Source organism: Martes martes, assembly GCF_963455335.1.
Source record: "Martes martes genome assembly, contig: scaffold_57, whole genome shotgun sequence".
Lineage (NCBI taxonomy): Eukaryota > Metazoa > Chordata > Mammalia > Carnivora > Mustelidae > Martes > Martes martes.
In genome coordinates, this window is record NW_027666627.1 from 152,805 (window position 1) to 172,550 (window position 19,746).

Below are 19,746 nucleotides of genomic sequence, written 5' to 3' on the forward strand. Positions count from 1 at the left end.
TCAGTGGGTTAAAGCCTCTGCCTTCGGCTCAGGTCGTGATCCCAGGGTCCTGGGATCGAGCCCCACATCAGGCTCTCTGCTCTGCGGGGAGCCTGCTTCCCCCTCTCTCTCTCTCTGCCTTCCTCTCTGCCTACTTGTGATCTCTCTGTCAAAGAAAGAAAGAAAGAAAGAAAGAAAGAAAGAAGGAAAGAAATCTTTAAAAAAAAAAAGAAGTGCACATTGTGAGGGGCGCGTGGGTGGCTCAGTGGGTTAAGCCTCTGCCTTGGGCTCGGGTCATGACCTCAGGATCCTGGGGTTGAGCCCCGCATCCGGCTCTCTGCTCCGCAGGGAGCCTGCTTCCCCCTCTCTCTCTGCCTGCCTCTCTGCCTACTTGTGATCTCTCTCTGTCAAAGAGATAAATACAATCTTTCAAAAATAATGAACATTGTGAGCGGCAGGTCTGGGATCCTGCATTCTGACCTGTCAGGTGATGCAAATGTCAATGGTCCGTTGGTCATGTGCTCCATTGCAAGGGTGGAGACTTCCACGTAGAGACACCTGGAAAGGCCACTGGATACTTCAAGACACCACAGGATCAAGGAAAACATTATTTTCTTTTTGTTTGTAAGCATGTTTTCAGCTAGACGGGAGAAAGGAGATGCAGAAAGGGAGGTTATAGATGTAAGATACTAGTGCTAACTAAAAAGGAAAGAAGTGGTGGAGATAATCCCTAATAAAAAGGGTGTAAAAGCAAAACAATCAAGACTATAGATCCACAAATAAGTCTTTTTTTAGGGTTTTGTTTTCCTTTATTTGTTTCAGGGAGCAAGATTGAGAGAGACAGAGAATGATCAGGGGGAGGGGCAAAGGCAGAGGGAGAGGTTCCTCAAAGAGGCTCACTTCTGAGCCTGGAGCCTCCATGCAGGGTTCCGTCTGAAGACTCTGTCCTCATGAGCTGAGTCGAAATCAAGAGCCAGGTGCTCAACCCGCCGTTCCGTCCGGGTGCTCCCAGAAATTACTTTTTGAAGGGGCGTAGCGAAGGGAACAAGGGAAAAGGGAAAGGCACGTTAGCTGAGAAGTCTTGGAGTTGAGAAGGAAACTCCAGAGAATTCACTTTAGATGGCTCGAGGGTATTTGCACTAGAACCACATATCCATCCTCCTCAGGTCTTTTGGACATCAAAGATACAGGTTACGTCGGTCTTCATTACTCAAGTGAGATACGGAAGCTATGGCTTTCTTTTTTTTTAAGATAGGTAATTTTTTGGTACGAGAGCTGTTTCCAAAAACCCTTGAAAGACTGACATGATCTACCCATTCAAACTACGTTTGGAATCAAAAGAAATTATAGGGTTGGTTCCCTGAATGCTAAAATTGTTTTTATCAATAAGTATGACAGTGACCAAAGATTTTCAGTACCTAGGATTTCTGTGGCCATTCAATAGATTTTGTTCCATATACATAGTCATATTTCCATATTTAAAGCTATTGTACATTATTTCTTAGATGTGTTTTATACACCTTCTTGTATGAGTGAATGAAGAAACTTTAAGGTGGCTAAACTAGTGGATGCAGGAAATGTCGGCATACCGGTAGCCCACAAGGATATGGACAAAAATGAGTACTTTTAGTAACTGTGATCCCACAAGTGTATATCCAAGCTGATCAGTTCCTACGGTTTTGTTTGATGAAAACTCAGTTATGCATTCAGTTGGCCTATCATCAGCACTGTGTACTCCTACAGGACAGGACAAATTGAAGCAGGTCATACATACTTAGAGTCCAATGGTATAAATGATTCTGCTGTGCTGCCTTAAGGATGTGGTGTAGCATTCTACCATGGGCTTTCACGTATGTCCACTCAGGGTCACGATGTGTTCCTCTCAATAGAAATTGCTCTTCTGGCCAACCCACCTTCCTGTCTGCAGAAACAACCCCCAAACGCACTCGTCATCTGAGCCAGGCATGAGGATTCAGCTTAGTACCAAGTGCATGAGTGTTTGTGGGCTTCTCTATGTACATGGAGCTAACTAGATGACCCTTTTGCTTTTTAGATTCTGCAGGAAAATATTCTCACCGGAAGGTAAAACTTACATTTCTATTTTGAGGCTTTAACTACAGATTGCATGAAATGTTCATTATGTCTTAATCATATTGTTTCAATACCCATCCAGCCTGCTGTGGAGGGGAAAGGTTTCATTTCTAATCCACCCAGAGACATGGAGGAAATTCAAGCATCCCACTCAGGTAAATTTTACCATACAAATTGAACGGTGTAAAGAAGTCCACTAAAATATTTGAAATGCTCACAGTCTTCTTATTCTGAAGTCTTTTTATTTAGTTAGTTAGTTATTTAGTTATTTATTTAACTTTGGGGGCAAGCTTCAGTGAAGGTTCTGACATAAATAAGGTAGATGTTATTGCTGATATCTATGTTTGAACAGAAGATATTTACAAGCCTAAGAACAAGAGCTTCTGAAACATGGAAGGTTTAGCTCAATTCTTTTAAAAGGAAGAGCCGACTGTTTGAAATGCCGGAAGGGTATCAGGGGCGCTTCCGGTACCAAAACCTGTCGGAGTCGGATACCAAAATTTTCCCCCTGTTACTGCTTTCCTCGCTGCTGGGAAGACATTAAGGACTGACGTGGTTGATGATGCAAAGCTATGTTCTAGTCAGCTATAAGAATGTGTGGCTGGATGGCATGTGAAATGGTGGTACTTCATAAATCGTATCATTGAGTGCCAAGTAAGAGTATTGGAAGGAGGAGAGAGCAGGGTCAGTTTGGGGGAAATTGAGGAAGCCTTAGCCGTGCTAAAAAGTCTATTAGAAAGTTTGTGACTTTTAAGACTTTTCCAGTTTTGAAGAATTGATAGTGACGAACGTGAAGCTTGCTTCTCGAAGGTGAAGTTAAGGTGAAGGAATGTGGCAGCAGACTCAGTATGGACCAGAATTTCTCCAATGTTACTGAATCCTCGGAGACCTTGTTAAAAATGCACATTGTGGGGGCGCCTGGGTGGCTCAGTGGGTTAAAGCCTCTGCCTTCGGCTCAGGTCGTGATCCCAGGGTCCTGGGATCGAGCCCCACATCAGGCTCTCTGCTCTGCGGGGAGCCTGCTTCCCCCTCTCTCTCTCTCTGCCTTCCTCTCTGCCTACTTGTGATCTCTCTGTCAAAGAAAGAAAGAAAGAAAGAAAGAAAGAAAGAAAGAAGGAAAGAAATCTTTAAAAAAAAAAAGAAGTGCACATTGTGAGGGGCGCGTGGGTGGCTCAGTGGGTTAAGCCTCTGCCTTGGGCTCGGGTCATGACCTCAGGATCCTGGGGTTGAGCCCCGCATCCGGCTCTCTGCTCCGCAGGGAGCCTGCTTCCCCCTCTCTCTCTGCCTGCCTCTCTGCCTACTTGTGATCTCTCTCTGTCAAAGAGATAAATACAATCTTTCAAAAATAATGAACATTGTGAGCGGCAGGTCTGGGATCCTGCATTCTGACCTGTCAGGTGATGCAAATGTCAATGGTCCGTTGGTCATGTGCTCCATTGCAAGGGTGGAGACTTCCACGTAGAGACACCTGGAAAGGCCACTGGATACTTCAAGACACCACAGGATCAAGGAAAACATTATTTTCTTTTTGTTTGTAAGCATGTTTTCAGCTAGACGGGAGAAAGGAGATGCAGAAAGGGAGGTTATAGATGTAAGATACTAGTGCTAACTAAAAAGGAAAGAAGTGGTGGAGATAATCCCTAATAAAAAGGGTGTAAAAGCAAAACAATCAAGACTATAGATCCACAAATAAGTCTTTTTTTAGGGTTTTGTTTTCCTTTATTTGTTTCAGGGAGCAAGATTGAGAGAGACAGAGAATGATCAGGGGGAGGGGCAAAGGCAGAGGGAGAGGTTCCTCAAAGAGGCTCACTTCTGAGCCTGGAGCCTCCATGCAGGGTTCCGTCTGAAGACTCTGTCCTCATGAGCTGAGTCGAAATCAAGAGCCAGGTGCTCAACCCGCCGTTCCGTCCGGGTGCTCCCAGAAATTACTTTTTGAAGGGGCGTAGCGAAGGGAACAAGGGAAAAGGGAAAGGCACGTTAGCTGAGAAGTCTTGGAGTTGAGAAGGAAACTCCAGAGAATTCACTTTAGATGGCTCGAGGGTATTTGCACTAGAACCACATATCCATCCTCCTCAGGTCTTTTGGACATCAAAGATACAGGTTACGTCGGTCTTCATTACTCAAGTGAGATACGGAAGCTATGGCTTTCTTTTTTTTTAAGATAGGTAATTTTTTGGTACGAGAGCTGTTTCCAAAAACCCTTGAAAGACTGACATGATCTACCCATTCAAACTACGTTTGGAATCAAAAGAAATTATAGGGTTGGTTCCCTGAATGCTAAAATTGTTTTTATCAATAAGTATGACAGTGACCAAAGATTTTCAGTACCTAGGATTTCTGTGGCCATTCAATAGATTTTGTTCCATATACATAGTCATATTTCCATATTTAAAGCTATTGTACATTATTTCTTAGATGTGTTTTATACACCTTCTTGTATGAGTGAATGAAGAAACTTTAAGGTGGCTAAACTAGTGGATGCAGGAAATGTCGGCATACCGGTAGCCCACAAGGATATGGACAAAAATGAGTACTTTTAGTAACTGTGATCCCACAAGTGTATATCCAAGCTGATCAGTTCCTACGGTTTTGTTTGATGAAAACTCAGTTATGCATTCAGTTGGCCTATCATCAGCACTGTGTACTCCTACAGGACAGGACAAATTGAAGCAGGTCATACATACTTAGAGTCCAATGGTATAAATGATTCTGCTGTGCTGCCTTAAGGATGTGGTGTAGCATTCTACCATGGGCTTTCACGTATGTCCACTCAGGGTCACGATGTGTTCCTCTCAATAGAAATTGCTCTTCTGGCCAACCCACCTTCCTGTCTGCAGAAACAACCCCCAAACGCACTCGTCATCCGAGCCAGGCATGAGGATTCAGCTTAGTACCAAGTGCATGAGTGTTTGTGGGCTTCTCTATGTACATGGAGCTAACTAGATGACCCTTTTGCTTTTTAGATTCTGCAGGAAAATATTCTCACCGGAAGGTAAAACTTACATTTCTATTTTGAGGCTTTAACTACAGATTGCATGAAATGTTCATTATGTCTTAATCATATTGTTTCAATACCCATCCAGCCTGCTGTGGAGGGGAAAGGTTTCATTTCTAATCCACCCAGAGACATGGAGGAAATTCAAGCATCCCACTCAGGTAAATTTTACCATACAAATTGAACGGTGTAAAGAAGTCCACTAAAATATTTGAAATGCTCACAGTCTTCTTATTCTGAAGTCTTTTTATTTAGTTAGTTAGTTATTTAGTTATTTATTTAACTTTGGGGGCAAGCTTCAGTGAAGGTTCTGACATAAATAAGGTAGATGTTATTGCTGATATCTATGTTTGAACAGAAGATATTTACAAGCCTAAGAACAAGAGCTTCTGAAACATGGAAGGTTTAGCTCAATTCTTTTAAAAGGAAGAGCCGACTGTTTGAAATGCCGGAAGGGTATCAGGGGCGCTTCCGGTACCAAAACCTGTCGGAGTCGGATACCAAAATTTTCCCCCTGTTACTGCTTTCCTCGCTGCTGGGAAGACATTAAGGACTGACGTGGTTGATGATGCAAAGCTATGTTCTAGTCAGCTATAAGAATGTGTGGCTGGATGGCATGTGAAATGGTGGTACTTCATAAATCGTATCATTGAGTGCCAAGTAAGAGTATTGGAAGGAGGAGAGAGCAGGGTCAGTTTGGGGGAAATTGAGGAAGCCTTAGCCGTGCTAAAAAGTCTATTAGAAAGTTTGTGACTTTTAAGACTTTTCCAGTTTTGAAGAATTGATAGTGACGAACGTGAAGCTTGCTTCTCGAAGGTGAAGTTAAGGTGAAGGAATGTGGCAGCAGACTCAGTATGGACCAGAATTTCTCCAATGTTACTGAATCGTCGGAGACCTTGTTAAAAATGCACATTGTGGGGGCGCCTGGGTGGCTCAGTGGGTTAAAGCCTCTGCCTTCGGCTCAGGTCGTGATCCCAGGGTCCTGGGATCGAGCCCCACATCAGGCTCTCTGCTCTGCGGGGAGCCTGCTTCCCCCTCTCTCTCTCTCTGCCTTCCTCTCTGCCTACTTGTGATCTCTCTGTCAAAGAAAGAAAGAAAGAAAGAAAGAAAGAAAGAAAGAAAGAAAGAAAGAAAGAAATCTTTAAAAAAAAAAGAAGTGCACATTGTGAGGGGCGCGTGGGTGGCTCAGTGGGTTAAGCCTCTGCCTTGGGCTCGGGTCATGACCTCAGGATCCTGGGGTTGAGCCCCGCATCCGGCTCTCTGCTCCGCAGGGAGCCTGCTTCCCCCTCTCTCTCTGCCTGCCTCTCTGCCTACTTGTGATCTCTCTCTGTCAAAGAGATAAATACAATCTTTCAAAAATAATGAACATTGTGAGCGGCAGGTCTGGGATCCTGCATTCTGACCTGTCAGGTGATGCAAATGTCAATGGTCCGTTGGTCATGTGCTCCATTGCAAGGGTGGAGACTTCCACGTAGAGACACCTGGAAAGGCCACTGGATACTTCAAGACACCACAGGATCAAGGAAAACATTATTTTCTTTTTGTTTGTAAGCATGTTTTCAGCTAGACGGGAGAAAGGAGATGCAGAAAGGGAGGTTATAGATGTAAGATACTAGTGCTAACTAAAAAGGAAAGAAGTGGTGGAGATAATCCCTAATAAAAAGGGTGTAAAAGCAAAACAATCAAGACTATAGATCCACAAATAAGTCTTTTTTTAGGGTTTTGTTTTCCTTTATTTGTTTCAGGGAGCAAGATTGAGAGAGACAGAGAATGATCAGGGGGAGGGGCAAAGGCAGAGGGAGAGGTTCCTCAAAGAGGCTCACTTCTGAGCCTGGAGCCTCCATGCAGGGTTCCGTCTGAAGACTCTGTCCTCATGAGCTGAGTCGAAATCAAGAGCCAGGTGCTCAACCCGCCGTTCCGTCCGGGTGCTCCCAGAAATTACTTTTTGAAGGGGCGTAGCGAAGGGAACAAGGGAAAAGGGAAAGGCACGTTAGCTGAGAAGTCTTGGAGTTGAGAAGGAAACTCCAGAGAATTCACTTTAGATGGCTCGAGGGTATTTGCACTAGAACCACATATCCATCCTCCTCAGGTCTTTTGGACATCAAAGATACAGGTTACGTCGGTCTTCATTACTCAAGTGAGATACGGAAGCTATGGCTTTCTTTTTTTTTAAGATAGGTAATTTTTTGGTACGAGAGCTGTTTCCAAAAACCCTTGAAAGACTGACATGATCTACCCATTCAAACTACGTTTGGAATCAAAAGAAATTATAGGGTTGGTTCCCTGAATGCTAAAATTGTTTTTATCAATAAGTATGACAGTGACCAAAGATTTTCAGTACCTAGGATTTCTGTGGCCATTCAATAGATTTTGTTCCATATACATAGTCATATTTCCATATTTAAAGCTATTGTACATTATTTCTTAGATGTGTTTTATACACCTTCTTGTATGAGTGAATGAAGAAACTTTAAGGTGGCTAAACTAGTGGATGCAGGAAATGTCGGCATACCGGTAGCCCACAAGGATATGGACAAAAATGAGTACTTTTAGTAACTGTGATCCCACAAGTGTATATCCAAGCTGATCAGTTCCTACGGTTTTGTTTGATGAAAACTCAGTTATGCATTCAGTTGGCCTATCATCAGCACTGTGTACTCCTACAGGACAGGACAAATTGAAGCAGGTCATACATACTTAGAGTCCAATGGTATAAATGATTCTGCTGTGCTGCCTTAAGGATGTGGTGTAGCATTCTACCATGGGCTTTCACGTATGTCCACTCAGGGTCACGATGTGTTCCTCTCAATAGAAATTGCTCTTCTGGCCAACCCACCTTCCTGTCTGCAGAAACAACCCCCAAACGCACTCGTCATCTGAGCCAGGCATGAGGATTCAGCTTAGTACCAAGTGCATGAGTGTTTGTGGGCTTCTCTATGTACATGGAGCTAACTAGATGACCCTTTTGCTTTTTAGATTCTGCAGGAAAATATTCTCACCGGAAGGTAAAACTTACATTTCTATTTTGAGGCTTTAACTACAGATTGCATGAAATGTTCATTATGTCTTAATCATATTGTTTCAATACCCATCCAGCCTGCTGTGGAGGGGAAAGGTTTCATTTCTAATCCACCCAGAGACATGGAGGAAATTCAAGCATCCCACTCAGGTAAATTTTACCATACAAATTGAACGGTGTAAAGAAGTCCACTAAAATATTTGAAATGCTCACAGTCTTCTTATTCTGAAGTCTTTTTATTTAGTTAGTTAGTTATTTAGTTATTTATTTAACTTTGGGGGCAAGCTTCAGTGAAGGTTCTGACATAAATAAGGTAGATGTTATTGCTGATATCTATGTTTGAACAGAAGATATTTACAAGCCTAAGAACAAGAGCTTCTGAAACATGGAAGGTTTAGCTCAATTCTTTTAAAAGGAAGAGCCGACTGTTTGAAATGCCGGAAGGGTATCAGGGGCGCTTCCGGTACCAAAACCTGTCGGAGTCGGATACCAAAATTTTCCCCCTGTTACTGCTTTCCTCGCTGCTGGGAAGACATTAAGGACTGACGTGGTTGATGATGCAAAGCTATGTTCTAGTCAGCTATAAGAATGTGTGGCTGGATGGCATGTGAAATGGTGGTACTTCATAAATCGTATCATTGAGTGCCAAGTAAGAGTATTGGAAGGAGGAGAGAGCAGGGTCAGTTTGGGGGAAATTGAGGAAGCCTTAGCCGTGCTAAAAAGTCTATTAGAAAGTTTGTGACTTTTAAGACTTTTCCAGTTTTGAAGAATTGATAGTGACGAACGTGAAGCTTGCTTCTCGAAGGTGAAGTTAAGGTGAAGGAATGTGGCAGCAGACTCAGTATGGACCAGAATTTCTCCAATGTTACTGAATCGTCGGAGACCTTGTTAAAAATGCACATTGTGGGGGCGCCTGGGTGGCTCAGTGGGTTAAAGCCTCTGCCTTCGGCTCAGGTCGTGATCCCAGGGTCCTGGGATCGAGCCCCACATCAGGCTCTCTGCTCTGCGGGGAGCCTGCTTCCCCCTCTCTCTCTCTCTGCCTTCCTCTCTGCCTACTTGTGATCTCTCTGTCAAAGAAAGAAAGAAAGAAAGAAAGAAAGAAAGAAATCTTTAAAAAAAAAAGAAGTGCACATTGTGAGGGGCGCGTGGGTGGCTCAGTGGGTTAAGCCTCTGCCTTGGGCTCGGGTCATGACCTCAGGATCCTGGGGTTGAGCCCCGCATCCGGCTCTCTGCTCCGCAGGGAGCCTGCTTCCCCCTCTCTCTCTGCCTGCCTCTCTGCCTACTTGTGATCTCTCTCTGTCAAAGAGATAAATACAATCTTTCAAAAATAATGAACATTGTGAGCGCAGGTCTGGGATCCTGCATTCTGACCTGTCAGGTGATGCAAATGTCAATGGTCCGTTGGTCATGTGCTCCATTGCAAGGGTGGAGACTTCCACGTAGAGACACCTGGAAAGGCCACTGGATACTTCAAGACACCACAGGATCAAGGAAAACATTATTTTCTTTTTGTTTGTAAGCATGTTTTCAGCTAGACGGGAGAAAGGAGATGCAGAAAGGGAGGTTATAGATGTAAGATACTAGTGCTAACTAAAAAGGAAAGAAGTGGTGGAGATAATCCCTAATAAAAAGGGTGTAAAAGCAAAACAATCAAGACTATAGATCCACAAATAAGTCTTTTTTTAGGGTTTTGTTTTCCTTTATTTGTTTCAGGGAGCAAGATTGAGAGAGACAGAGAATGATCAGGGGGAGGGGCAAAGGCAGAGGGAGAGGTTCCTCAAAGAGGCTCACTTCTGAGCCTGGAGCCTCCATGCAGGGTTCCGTCTGAAGACTCTGTCCTCATGAGCTGAGTCGAAATCAAGAGCCAGGTGCTCAACCCGCCGTTCCGTCCGGGTGCTCCCAGAAATTACTTTTTGAAGGGGCGTAGCGAAGGGAACAAGGGAAAAGGGAAAGGCACGTTAGCTGAGAAGTCTTGGAGTTGAGAAGGAAACTCCAGAGAATTCACTTTAGATGGCTCGAGGGTATTTGCACTAGAACCACATATCCATCCTCCTCAGGTCTTTTGGACATCAAAGATACAGGTTACGTCGGTCTTCATTACTCAAGTGAGATACGGAAGCTATGGCTTTCTTTTTTTTTAAGATAGGTAATTTTTTGGTACGAGAGCTGTTTCCAAAAACCCTTGAAAGACTGACATGATCTACCCATTCAAACTACGTTTGGAATCAAAAGAAATTATAGGGTTGGTTCCCTGAATGCTAAAATTGTTTTTATCAATAAGTATGACAGTGACCAAAGATTTTCAGTACCTAGGATTTCTGTGGCCATTCAATAGATTTTGTTCCATATACATAGTCATATTTCCATATTTAAAGCTATTGTACATTATTTCTTAGATGTGTTTTATACACCTTCTTGTATGAGTGAATGAAGAAACTTTAAGGTGGCTAAACTAGTGGATGCAGGAAATGTCGGCATACCGGTAGCCCACAAGGATATGGACAAAAATGAGTACTTTTAGTAACTGTGATCCCACAAGTGTATATCCAAGCTGATCAGTTCCTACGGTTTTGTTTGATGAAAACTCAGTTATGCATTCAGTTGGCCTATCATCAGCACTGTGTACTCCTACAGGACAGGACAAATTGAAGCAGGTCATACATACTTAGAGTCCAATGGTATAAATGATTCTGCTGTGCTGCCTTAAGGATGTGGTGTAGCATTCTACCATGGGCTTTCACGTATGTCCACTCAGGGTCACGATGTGTTCCTCTCAATAGAAATTGCTCTTCTGGCCAACCCACCTTCCTGTCTGCAGAAACAACCCCCAAACGCACTCGTCATCTGAGCCAGGCATGAGGATTCAGCTTAGTACCAAGTGCATGAGTGTTTGTGGGCTTCTCTATGTACATGGAGCTAACTAGATGACCCTTTTGCTTTTTAGATTCTGCAGGAAAATATTCTCACCGGAAGGTAAAACTTACATTTCTATTTTGAGGCTTTAACTACAGATTGCATGAAATGTTCATTATGTCTTAATCATATTGTTTCAATACCCATCCAGCCTGCTGTGGAGGGGAAAGGTTTCATTTCTAATCCACCCAGAGACATGGAGGAAATTCAAGCATCCCACTCAGGTAAATTTTACCATACAAATTGAACGGTGTAAAGAAGTCCACTAAAATATTTGAAATGCTCACAGTCTTCTTATTCTGAAGTCTTTTTATTTAGTTAGTTAGTTATTTAGTTATTTATTTAACTTTGGGGGCAAGCTTCAGTGAAGGTTCTGACATAAATAAGGTAGATGTTATTGCTGATATCTATGTTTGAACAGAAGATATTTACAAGCCTAAGAACAAGAGCTTCTGAAACATGGAAGGTTTAGCTCAATTCTTTTAAAAGGAAGAGCCGACTGTTTGAAATGCCGGAAGGGTATCAGGGGCGCTTCCGGTACCAAAACCTGTCGGAGTCGGATACCAAAATTTTCCCCCTGTTACTGCTTTCCTCGCTGCTGGGAAGACATTAAGGACTGACGTGGTTGATGATGCAAAGCTATGTTCTAGTCAGCTATAAGAATGTGTGGCTGGATGGCATGTGAAATGGTGGTACTTCATAAATCGTATCATTGAGTGCCAAGTAAGAGTATTGGAAGGAGGAGAGAGCAGGGTCAGTTTGGGGGAAATTGAGGAAGCCTTAGCCGTGCTAAAAAGTCTATTAGAAAGTTTGTGACTTTTAAGACTTTTCCAGTTTTGAAGAATTGATAGTGACGAACGTGAAGCTTGCTTCTCGAAGGTGAAGTTAAGGTGAAGGAATGTGGCAGCAGACTCAGTATGGACCAGAATTTCTCCAATGTTACTGAATCGTCGGAGACCTTGTTAAAAATGCACATTGTGGGGGCGCCTGGGTGGCTCAGTGGGTTAAAGCCTCTGCCTTCGGCTCAGGTCGTGATCCCAGGGTCCTGGGATCGAGCCCCACATCAGGCTCTCTGCTCTGCGGGGAGCCTGCTTCCCCCTCTCTCTCTCTCTGCCTTCCTCTCTGCCTACTTGTGATCTCTCTGTCAAAGAAAGAAAGAAAGAAAGAAAGAAAGAAAGAAAGAAGGAAAGAAATCTTTAAAAAAAAAAAGAAGTGCACATTGTGAGGGGCGCGTGGGTGGCTCAGTGGGTTAAGCCTCTGCCTTGGGCTCGGGTCATGACCTCAGGATCCTGGGGTTGAGCCCCGCATCCGGCTTTCTGCTCCGCAGGGAGCCTGCTTCCCCCTCTCTCTCTGCCTGCCTCTCTGCCTACTTGTGATCTCTCTCTGTCAAAGAGATAAATACAATCTTTCAAAAATAATGAACATTGTGAGCGGCAGGTCTGGGATCCTGCATTCTGACCTGTCAGGTGATGCAAATGTCAATGGTCCGTTGGTCATGTGCTCCATTGCAAGGGTGGAGACTTCCACGTAGAGACACCTGGAAAGGCCACTGGATACTTCAAGACACCACAGGATCAAGGAAAACATTATTTTCTTTTTGTTTGTAAGCATGTTTTCAGCTAGACGGGAGAAAGGAGATGCAGAAAGGGAGGTTATAGATGTAAGATACTAGTGCTAACTAAAAAGGAAAGAAGTGGTGGAGATAATCCCTAATAAAAAGGGTGTAAAAGCAAAACAATCAAGACTATAGATCCACAAATAAGTCTTTTTTTAGGGTTTTGTTTTCCTTTATTTGTTTCAGGGAGCAAGATTGAGAGAGACAGAGAATGATCAGGGGGAGGGGCAAAGGCAGAGGGAGAGGTTCCTCAAAGAGGCTCACTTCTGAGCCTGGAGCCTCCATGCAGGGTTCCGTCTGAAGACTCTGTCCTCATGAGCTGAGTCGAAATCAAGAGCCAGGTGCTCAACCCGCCGTTCCGTCCGGGTGCTCCCAGAAATTACTTTTTGAAGGGGCGTAGCGAAGGGAACAAGGGAAAAGGGAAAGGCACGTTAGCTGAGAAGTCTTGGAGTTGAGAAGGAAACTCCAGAGAATTCACTTTAGATGGCTCGAGGGTATTTGCACTAGAACCACATATCCATCCTCCTCAGGTCTTTTGGACATCAAAGATACAGGTTACGTCGGTCTTCATTACTCAAGTGAGATACGGAAGCTATGGCTTTCTTTTTTTTTAAGATAGGTAATTTTTTGGTACGAGAGCTGTTTCCAAAAACCCTTGAAAGACTGACATGATCTACCCATTCAAACTACGTTTGGAATCAAAAGAAATTATAGGGTTGGTTCCCTGAATGCTAAAATTGTTTTTATCAATAAGTATGACAGTGACCAAAGATTTTCAGTACCTAGGATTTCTGTGGCCATTCAATAGATTTTGTTCCATATACATAGTCATATTTCCATATTTAAAGCTATTGTACATTATTTCTTAGATGTGTTTTATACACCTTCTTGTATGAGTGAATGAAGAAACTTTAAGGTGGCTAAACTAGTGGATGCAGGAAATGTCGGCATACCGGTAGCCCACAAGGATATGGACAAAAATGAGTACTTTTAGTAACTGTGATCCCACAAGTGTATATCCAAGCTGATCAGTTCCTACGGTTTTGTTTGATGAAAACTCAGTTATGCATTCAGTTGGCCTATCATCAGCACTGTGTACTCCTACAGGACAGGACAAATTGAAGCAGGTCATACATACTTAGAGTCCAATGGTATAAATGATTCTGCTGTGCTGCCTTAAGGATGTGGTGTAGCATTCTACCATGGGCTTTCACGTATGTCCACTCAGGGTCACGATGTGTTCCTCTCAATAGAAATTGCTCTTCTGGCCAACCCACCTTCCTGTCTGCAGAAACAACCCCCAAACGCACTCGTCATCTGAGCCAGGCATGAGGATTCAGCTTAGTACCAAGTGCATGAGTGTTTGTGGGCTTCTCTATGTACATGGAGCTAACTAGATGACCCTTTTGCTTTTTAGATTCTGCAGGAAAATATTCTCACCGGAAGGTAAAACTTACATTTCTATTTTGAGGCTTTAACTACAGATTGCATGAAATGTTCATTATGTCTTAATCATATTGTTTCAATACCCATCCAGCCTGCTGTGGAGGGGAAAGGTTTCATTTCTAATCCACCCAGAGACATGGAGGAAATTCAAGCATCCCAATCAGGTAAATTTTACCATACAAATTGAACGGTGTAAAGAAGTCCACTAAAATATTTGAAATGCTCACAGTCTTCTTATTCTGAAGTCTTTTTATTTAGTTAGTTAGTTATTTAGTTATTTATTTAACTTTGGGGGCAAGCTTCAGTGAAGGTTCTGACATAAATAAGGTAGATGTTATTGCTGATATCTATGTTTGAACAGAAGATATTTACAAGCCTAAGAACAAGAGCTTCTGAAACATGGAAGGTTTAGCTCAATTCTTTTAAAAGGAAGAGCCGACTGTTTGAAATGCCGGAAGGGTATCAGGGGCGCTTCCGGTACCAAAACCTGTCGGAGTCGGATACCAAAATTTTCCCCCTGTTACTGCTTTCCTCGCTGCTGGGAAGACATTAAGGACTGACGTGGTTGATGATGCAAAGCTATGTTCTAGTCAGCTATAAGAATGTGTGGCTGGATGGCATGTGAAATGGTGGTACTTCATAAATCGTATCATTGAGTGCCAAGTAAGAGTATTGGAAGGAGGAGAGAGCAGGGTCAGTTTGGGGGAAATTGAGGAAGCCTTAGCCGTGCTAAAAAGTCTATTAGAAAGTTTGTGACTTTTAAGACTTTTCCAGTTTTGAAGAATTGATAGTGACGAACGTGAAGCTTGCTTCTCGAAGGTGAAGTTAAGGTGAAGGAATGTGGCAGCAGACTCAGTATGGACCAGAATTTCTCCAATGTTACTGAATCCTCGGAGACCTTGTTAAAAATGCACATTGTGGGGGCGCCTGGGTGGCTCAGTGGGTTAAAGCCTCTGCCTTCGGCTCAGGTCGTGATCCCAGGGTCCTGGGATCGAGCCCCACATCAGGCTCTCTGCTCTGCGGGGAGCCTGCTTCCCCCTCTCTCTCTCTCTGCCTTCCTCTCTGCCTACTTGTGATCTCTCTGTCAAAGAAAGAAAGAAAGAAAGAAAGAAAGAAAGAAAGAAAGAAAGAAAGAAAGAAAGAAATCTTTAAAAAAAAAAAAGAAGTGCACATTGTGAGGGGCGCGTGGGTGGCTCAGTGGGTTAAGCCTCTGCCTTGGGCTCGGGTCATGACCTCAGGATCCTGGGGTTGAGCCCCGCATCCGGCTCTCTGCTCCGCAGGGAGCCTGCTTCCCCCTCTCTCTCTGCCTGCCTCTCTGCCTACTTGTGATCTCTCTCTGTCAAAGAGATAAATACAATCTTTCAAAAATAATGAACATTGTGAGCGGCAGGTCTGGGATCCTGCATTCTGACCTGTCAGGTGATGCAAATGTCAATGGTCCGTTGGTCATGTGCTCCATTGCAAGGGTGGAGACTTCCACATAGAGACACCTGGAAAGGCCACTGGATACTTCAAGACACCACAGGATCAAGGAAAACATTATTTTCTTTTTGTTTGTAAGCATGTTTTCAGCTAGACGGAAGAAAGGAGATGCAGAATGGGAGGTTATAGATGTAAGATACTAGTGCTAACTAAAAAGGAAAGAAGTGGTGGAGATAATCCCTAATAAAAAGGGTGTAAAAGCAAAACAATCAAGACTATAGATCCACAAATAAGTCTTTTTTTAGGGTTTTGTTTTCCTTTATTTGTTTCAGGGAGCAAGATTGAGAGAGACAGAGAATGATCAGGGGGAGGGGCAAAGGCAGAGGGAGAGGTTCCTCAAAGAGGCTCACTTCTGAGCCTGGAGCCTCCATGCAGGGTTCCGTCTGAAGACTCTGTCCTCATGAGCTGAGTCGAAATCAAGAGCCAGGTGCTCAACCCGCCGTTCCGTCCGGGTGCTCCCAGAAATTACTTTTTGAAGGGGCGTAGCGAAGGGAACAAGGGAAAAGGGAAAGGCACGTTAGCTGAGAAGTCTTGGAGTTGAGAAGGAAACTCCAGAGAATTCACTTTAGATGGCTCGAGGGTATTTGCACTAGAACCACATATCCATCCTCCTCAGGTCTTTTGGACATCAAAGATACAGGTTACGTCGGTCCTCATTACTCAAGTGAGATACGGAAGCTATGGCTTTCTTTTTTTTTAAGATAGGTAATTTTTTGGTACGAGAGCTGTTTCCAAAAACCCTTGAAAGACTGACATGATCTACCCATTCAAACTACGTTTGGAATCAAAAGAAATTATAGGGTTGGTTCCCTGAATGCTAAAATTGTTTTTATCAATAAGTATGACAGTGACCAAAGATTTTCAGTACCTAGGATTTCTGTGGCCATTCAATAGATTTTGTTCCATATACATAGTCATATTTCCATATTTAAAGCTATTGTACATTATTTCTTAGATGTGTTTTATACACCTTCTTGTATGAGTGAATGAAGAAACTTTAAGGTGGCTAAACTAGTGGATGCAGGAAATGTCGGCATACCGGTAGCCCACAAGGATATGGACAAAAATGAGTACTTTTAGTAACTGTGATCCCACAAGTGTATATCCAAGCTGATCAGTTCCTACGGTTTTGTTTGATGAAAACTCAGTTATGCATTCAGTTGGCCTATCATCAGCACTGTGTACTCCTACAGGACAGGACAAATTGAAGCAGGTCATACATACTTAGAGTCCAATGGTATAAATGATTCTGCTGTGCTGCCTTAAGGATGTGGTGTAGCATTCTACCATGGGCTTTCACGTATGTCCACTCAGGGTCACGATGTGTTCCTCTCAATAGAAATTGCTCTTCTGGCCAACCCACCTTCCTGTCTGCAGAAACAACCCCCAAACGCACTCGTCATCTGAGCCAGGCATGAGGATTCAGCTTAGTACCAAGTGCATGAGTGTTTGTGGGCTTCTCTATGTACATGGAGCTAACTAGATGACCCTTTTGCTTTTTAGATTCTGCAGGAAAATATTCTCACCGGAAGGTAAAACTTACATTTCTATTTTGAGGCTTTAACTACAGATTGCATGAAATGTTCATTATGTCTTAATCATATTGTTTCAATACCCATCCAGCCTGCTGTGGAGGGGAAAGGTTTCATTTCTAATCCACCCAGAGACATGGAGGAAATTCAAGCATCCCACTCAGGTAAATTTTACCATACAAATTGAACGGTGTAAAGAAGTCCACTAAAATATTTGAAATGCTCACAGTCTTCTTATTCTGAAGTCTTTTTATTTAGTTAGTTAGTTATTTAGTTATTTATTTAACTTTGGGGGCAAGCTTCAGTGAAGATTCTGACATAAATAAGGTAGATGTTATTGCTGATATCTATGTTTGAACAGAAGATATTTACAAGCCTAAGAACAAGAGCTTCTGAAACATGGAAGGTTTAGCTCAATTCTTTTAAAAGGAAGAGCCGACTGTTTGAAATGCCGGAAGGGTATCAGGGGCGCTTCCGGTACCAAAACCTGTCGGAGTCGGATACCAAAATTTTCCCCCTGTTACTGCTTTCCTCGCTGCTGGGAAGACATTAAGGACTGACGTGGTTGATGATGCAAAGCTATGTTCTAGTCAGCTATAAGAATGTGTGGCTGGATGGCATGTGAAATGGTGGTACTTCATAAATCGTATCATTGAGTGCCAAGTAAGAGTATTGGAAGGAGGAGAGAGCAGGGTCAGTTTAGGGGAAATTGAGGAAGCCTTAGCCGTGCTAAAAAGTCTATTAGAAAGTTTGTGACTTTTAAGACTTTTCCAGTTTTGAAGAATTGATAGTGACGAACGTGAAGCTTGCTTCTCGAAGGTGAAGTTAAGGTGAAGGAATGTGGCAGCAGACTCAGTATGGACCAGAATTTCTCCAATGTTACTGAATCCTCGGAGACCTTGTTAAAAATGCACATTGTGGGGGCGCCTGGGTGGCTCAGTGGGTTAAAGCCTCTGCCTTCGGCTCAGGTCGTGATCCCAGGGTCCTGGGATCGAGCCCCACATCAGGCTCTCTGCTCTGCGGGGAGCCTGCTTCCCCCTCTCTCTCTCTCTGCCTTCCTCTCTGCCTACTTGTGATCTCTCTGTCAAAGAAAGAAAGAAAGAAAGAAAGAAAGAAAGAAAGAAGGAAGGAAAGAAATCTTTAAAAAAAAAAAGAAGTGCACATTGTGAGGGGCGCGTGGGTGGCTCAGTGGGTTAAGCCTCTGCCTTGGGCTCGGGTCATGACCTCAGGATCCTGGGGTTGAGCCCCGCATCCGGCTCTCTGCTCCGCAGGGAGCCTGCTTCCCCCTCTCTCTCTGCCTGCCTCTCTGCCTACTTGTGATCTCTCTCTGTCAAAGAGATAAATACAATCTTTCAAAAATAATGAACATTGTGAGCGGCAGGTCTGGGATCCTGCATTCTGACCTGTCAGGTGATGCAAATGTCAATGGTCCGTTGGTCATGTGCTCCATTGCAAGGGTGGAGACTTCCACGTAGAGACACCTGGAAAGGCCACTGGATACTTCAAGACACCACAGGATCAAGGAAAACATTATTTTCTTTTTGTTTGTAAGCATGTTTTCAGCTAGACGGGAGAAAGGAGATGCAGAAAGGGAGGTTATAGATGTAAGATACTAGTGCTAACTAAAAAGGAAAGAAGTGGTGGAGATAATCCCTAATAAAAAGGGTGTAAAAGCAAAACAATCAAGACTATAGATCCACAAATAAGTCTTTTTTTAGGGTTTTGTTTTCCTTTATTTGTTTCAGGGAGCAAGATTGAGAGAGACAGAGAATGATCAGGGGGAGGGGCAAAGGCAGAGGGAGAGGTTCCTCAAAGAGGCTCACTTCTGAGCCTGGAGCCTCCATGCAGGGTTCCGTCTGAAGACTCTGTCCTCATGAGCTGAGTCGAAATCAAGAGCCAGGTGCTCAACCCGCCGTTCCGTCCGGGTGCTCCCAGAAATTACTTTTTGAAGGGGCGTAGCGAAGGGAACAAGGGAAAAGGGAAAGGCACGTTAGCTGAGAAGTCTTGGAGTTGAGAAGGAAACTCCAGAGAATTCACTTTAGATGGCTCGAGGGTATTTGCACTAGAACCACATATCCATCCTCCTCAGGTCTTTTGGACATCAAAGATACAGGTTACGTCGGTCTTCATTACTCAAGTGAGATACGGAAGCTATGGCTTTCTTTTTTTTTAAGATAGGTAATTTTTTGGTACGAGAGCTGTTTCCAAAAACCCTTGAAAGACTGACATGATCTACCCATTCAAACTACGTTTGGAATCAAAAGAAATTATAGGGTTGGTTCCCTGAATGCTAAAATTGTTTTTATCAATAAGTATGACAGTGACCAAAGATTTTCAGTACCTAGGATTTCTGTGGCCATTCAATAGATTTTGTTCCATATACATAGTCATATTTCCATATTTAAAGCTATTGTACATTATTTCTTAGATGTGTTTTATACACCTTCTTGTATGAGTGAATGAAGAAACTTTAAGGTGGCTAAACTAGTGGATGCAGGAAATGTCGGCATACCGGTAGCCCACAAGGATATGGACAAAAATGAGTACTTTTAGTAACTGTGATCCCACAAGTGTATATCCAAGCTGATCAGTTCCTACGGTTTTGTTTGATGAAAACTCAGTTATGCATTCAGTTGGCCTATCATCAGCACTGTGTACTCCTACAGGACAGGAC

At 43.3% G+C, this 19,746-nt stretch overlaps 1 long non-coding RNA gene across 1 annotated transcript; it reads left to right on the top strand.

Annotated features, from left to right (window-relative positions):
- The first annotated feature begins 1,984 nt into the window (after positions 1–1,984).
- Positions 1,985–6,148, top strand: LOC308337885. The gene is made up of 4 exons (XR_013966349.1): positions 1,985–2,061; positions 2,153–2,225; positions 5,034–5,062; positions 5,154–6,148. It is a non-coding gene; the product is annotated as an uncharacterized lncRNA (long non-coding RNA).
- Positions 6,149–19,746: the final 13,598 nt, after the last annotated feature.